Source organism: Mus caroli, chromosome 15 (assembly GCF_900094665.2).
Source record: "Mus caroli chromosome 15, CAROLI_EIJ_v1.1, whole genome shotgun sequence".
NCBI lineage: Eukaryota > Metazoa > Chordata > Mammalia > Rodentia > Muridae > Mus > Mus caroli.
The window spans coordinates 34429087-34434260 of NC_034584.1; the positions used below are offsets into that span (position 1 = coordinate 34429087).

Here is a 5174-nt window from a genome sequence, read left to right on the forward strand (position 1 = left end):
TTGGTTTGTCTATATAAAATGTTAAGAACAAATTAGTTATGGTTTTTAACTCTCCATGAATCTGTAAGCTAGTAACAAATGATGAGCATTTAGTCAGATAATTATTCCTAGGTGTTATGTATGTAGACATTCTCTGTTATAAACCTCTTATTTAATTTATGACTTAATTTACTGATAAATTCATAGTGAATTTTTTACCATATGATCACACACTCTGAAAGTCCGACAAATATTGAAGACAAAGAGTAGAGACAGGCCTCTGTCCCCTCCCTGACCAGAGTTCAACTTAGAGCTGCACAATTCCTGTTAAGATAGAACAGATTACTTTACCTAGCCTCCCACTGTTTTACTATGAGGTGCTAAACCAGAGACTGTAGCTTCTCCCCTCAGAGGAACCCTGACAGTCAGATCAGATGTAGTGGTAAAGTACCTTACACTTTGGATGGATAGCAAATGGTTTATGGCCTAGTTTCTAAGTGGAGACAAAATGAGATAAAAAGGACCCTTCAATAGTGGGTTGTATGTTTTGGCTGAAAACTTTTATCATCAGAAGTAGAAATTGGCTGCCAGAAAAGCAGTTATTTACCTAATTTTCTGCTTTAACTACCAACAGAGGCATAACAATAGCACTCTTTTGTGTATTTTAAAAGATATTTTAATTTTTACATTTTAGAAATCTGTGCAGAATCTCCTGGTGATGGGCAAAGGGACACCTTGTCAGTGGTGGTGTTCTTACATCAGTCAGGGGACAAGCAGAAGGCAGTCCTTTGTTCATCCTAGCTTGATACCTGGCATGGTGGTCAAAATTGTTTTATGCCTAGGACATACAAAAATCAAATCAAATCAAATCCAGGTAGCATAGCATGGGAGTAGGAAGACAGACAGAAACCTGCTGACTGGCATGCCACCCTCAGACCTACTCTCTGGTGCATGGCACAAACAGGCCATAGATACCCACTTGCCATCACACGAAGCAGCATGGACAGAAGATGTCACCCAGGAGCCCACCTTGTGACTAACCTGCGGCAGGAGCCACCTCAATGTTCATGGTCAGATGGGAGTGAAAGAGAAGTGAGCAGTTTGAGAATTATGAAGAGACATGGAACTGGAGACTAGAAGGGAGAGAGGAGAAGCCTGTTGTGAGTGGCCAGCCCTACCAGAGTGAACCTGAGCTGCCACTGAGGGTCATGCCTGATTCCATGGCTACACAGCAGCAGGATCAATGTCAATGTCTGTGGCTCATATTACCACTATATAGAACATGGGGGTGTCCCTGGTCAGGGTGAGGAGGTCAGTGCAGAGCCATTGGAAGATTCCACCAGATCCCTCCCCTCCTAGAAGAGACAGGTCAGAGAGTACATAGGCCAGAAAGGAAAGGCTCATCATTCTCTAAAGACCAATCAGTTTAAAGGGTGCACTGTTCACCAATCATATTGTGCCTAGTGCTGATGCTCTATTCAGCCCCTGGAAACTGTATAAAAACTAGCTGAATGGGCTGCTGTGGGTCCCCACCTCTCCTTCAGGTCTGGGACTACCCCAGTACACTGGAACAATAAATTCTTCTTGCTTTTGTATCAATTCACAGTCCATGTTGTTCACTCAGTGGTCCCTGGTAAGCTAAGGGTCATCAGAGTCTTACAGGGGCAGCTGCTGGGGGCCACACAGATGTTCAAGAGGCTGCATGTAACTGGCACTAGTCCTCACTCTAGTTTTCTTTGGATCTTAACATGTTTCTATAGAGCAGTGATTCTCAAACATTAATGTTTACATGTTGATTCACCCACAAAGCCTTGTTAAATACAAGTGTCTTGACTCCATTGCCAGAATATATGATTTGATGAGGCAGGAACTAGCTCCAAGGAAAGGGAGATGTTGGTGAAAGCTGCAAGTTGTTCATATATGCTACAGAGGAAATGGACTAAGATAGTGGAGCCCAGGAATAGCAGGATGAGAGACAAAGATACTTGCAGCTGGCTGTAAGGCTCTAAGAAATAAGGCTAGGGATGGCAGACTGGTTGGCTAGCTTCTGTGATACCTTTACTCCTCAAGAGACATATACTAGATAACTGTTGCTTTGACCTATTCTAGTATGACTAATTACAGCAGATTATCTTATAAGTAAGTATGATTTCCAACAAGCTTATATCAACAACTTATATCAACTTATATATCAATAAGTTTATATCATCTCAGGAAAGAGACCCCAGACAGTCTCATAGACAAAGAGATAAACAGGTACATCACAGTTACTTCTTGGTAGTTGAGAGGAATAAAGTACTTAGTAAAATTAACCACTCTTGGAATATCTGCAAGACTGGAAGTCGCTAGACCAATCAAGGACTAGCAGCTAGCAGAGAGTTGGTGTCAACAGCTAACAAATCTAAAGACAGAGACAGATAACTTCCAACCACACTTGACTAGGTGAGCAAGATGGAGACAGGGCATGGCGAGCATGCAATGAATGTTGAGTCCTCTCAGAACATCATCTTGGTCTTCAACCATTGCTTCATAAAATATGTATTCATGAGTTTGCTCCAGAAATCCCCTGGGCCTCTCTCTCACTAACACAAAGTTTTACTTTCTGTCTTTACCAAATCTTTATAATTTGAAAATCTCCGCTTTAATTCTTACTCTTCTATAGATCTCTTAATAAATGTTACCTTCTCCTCCATCATTTAGACAGGACTGAATCATTATTATTCATTGGTGTTTCAATGAAGTCACTGTTCCAGGTTGATCCCAGGTAAGTCAACAAAGGTCCCATCACTATCAAAACTCCTGCCACAATAGGCAGAAAAAGAACCCAAGATTTTCATTTCCTATGAGTATGGAGACAAAGCAGTCACTGCTCAAGTTGAAGGTAGATGATGCTTTAAGATCCACTGATCCATTGTTTTCAAAGCAAGCCTGTGAATTTCATCTGTGATTATTCTGCTATCATCAGGGAGTCATCAATGCCAAGATAACTCATTACTTCATGAAATTCTGTCATCCATATTCCCAGGGTTAGGTGGAAGCTGTTATCCAAGAGCAAGGAAGCCATAAAGGACTCATTACATTAACGATGATGGGAATTCTTCCAGAAGGAATGGCAGCAGGGAGATTTGAGGGCTTCCATTCCTAACTGCTGTGAATAAACAGCCATACACATGTGACTGGGGTCTAGCATTATCTCTTTAGTGACCTACACCAAGGAAAGCTAATGACAGCAAACTACAGATGTTCCTAATATTGAGTTGGTCATTATCACCCGCAATAAATCTCTAATTCAGATAAAATGAAATTTTATAACCCAAGGGTGGACTGTTTTTTTTTATTAGTTGCAAAACTAAAAGAGAAGCACCCATTATTGCTCTGCCTTGAAATAACCCCCCCCCACACACACACACCCCGTTTCATCGGAATGTGAAATTCTCACATGAATTCCCTATGCTTAGTTAGTCACAACTCTCTGGGAATTAAGACCACATCTTTGTGCTTCTACACTCAACCAATGTTTATGGAAAATAAAGGTTTGCACTTTGGTCTGGGGTGGGGGGGGAGTCAAAGATGTTCAGGATACAGTGACTTCACATAGAAAAGCATACTCTTGAATGGAGATGTTTCTGCAGGAATTCAGGGATGTGACAAAATGAACAACCCTACACAAGAGCCTTTGAAACCCAAGAGTGGGGTTGCTTTTAGTCAGAGAAGGTTCTGTTTATATATTGGCAGGTTTTTGGAAGAGAATTTGGGTTTTGAGAGACACATGTGAGAGCAAATGCATTATAAGGTTCATTCTGAGTATTCCGGGCATGAACTAGCTGAAGCTAGGCAGTAAACACACATATTCTAGATACAGAGAGTGAGATTTATTATGAAGACCTGGCTCATGTGATGGTCCATTGTACTCAAGCTACAGGCTGGAGGGCCAGGAAAGTCAATGATGTAAATTCTAGGGACACAGAGAAATCTATGACATAAGCCAATCAAAGGTAGCAGGAGGTTCATAGACTCACTCATGCAAAGAAGTCAGACTTCCCCACTAGGTTGATTTATGCAAGCCTTCAACAAGATGGATGAGGATCACCCACATGGAAAAGGCCATCTGCTCCACGTAGTCCACAAAGCTAAACCACAATCTCATCCTTAAACATCCTCACAAACACACCCAGAAGTATATAATGAGTACCAAATGGACAAAATTAATGTCCCAAGTTCTATCATTTGATAAAGTAAGTGGATTAATTCTCACGTCAGAACCATGCAGAAGAGTAGGGAAGATGGGTTAGAGAAGAGAGGTAAGAGGACTATAAAGGGCAGATTTGATAGGTCAAGGCCCGAGAACTTTCTCCATGGTCTATAGGTTAGTTTTATTTTTTATGTACGGGAAGAACGTGACCTTGGTGCTTATCTTACCACAGTCATGAATTAGTCTTTTATTACAGGAAGGCAGAGGAAATAATATGGAAACTATTCCAAAGGTAATGGTCCAAGTACAAAGGTCCAAGATGAACCAGGAAGACAGGCAGGGGAACCACAGCACAGTCATAAAGAAAAGGCAAACCATCACCAACTATGTGGAGTTTAAAGAGGAGGAGAGGATTTTACAAGGATGTTGGTGTCACTGACAAAAGCAGGAATGTCTGGAACAGAACTATATTTCAGGGCAAGGGAGGAAATACAACTAAGCTAACTGTAGACATCTGGGGCTTAAGCTTCTAGCAATAGACAAGATAAACACCATGAAGGAACTGGAGAAGGCAGATGAAGATGGAGCTGGGCCGTAAGAACAGATGTGTTATCACAGCAACAGGATGCTCTAATGTCTCCAGGGCTGAAAAGAATGGTACACACTGATGAAGAATTCACACAGATACCCAGGGCTCATTCATCTGGACATGTCTCCCTGTAAGAGGAGGGAGCCAATCAAGCATTGGCTCACAGTGCTCCCACACAGAAAGAAAAAACCAGCTGACATTTTCTTTTTCTCATATGATATTGGCAAAAGTAACTTGCACGATCCCTTCTTCTCCGATCAGGCAAATAGAGAAGAATAATTCCATACATGCTCAGAGCAGAACAACAGCCATGGAGCCACTGAGGTGGTTCAGTCTATGGGTGAGGGTACCTGCCACCAAACCTGATGGCCTAGGATCCACCCTCTGCCTCCCACAAACTGTTCTCAGACCTCC

At 41.9% G+C, this 5174-nt stretch overlaps 1 non-coding gene across 1 annotated transcript; it reads left to right on the forward strand.

Annotated features, from left to right (window-relative positions):
* The first annotated feature begins 686 nt into the window (after nucleotides 1–686).
* Nucleotides 687–830, forward strand: LOC115029459. The gene has a single exon (XR_003835035.1). It is a non-coding gene; the product is annotated as a small nucleolar RNA SNORA48 (small nucleolar RNA).
* Nucleotides 831–5174: the final 4344 nt, after the last annotated feature.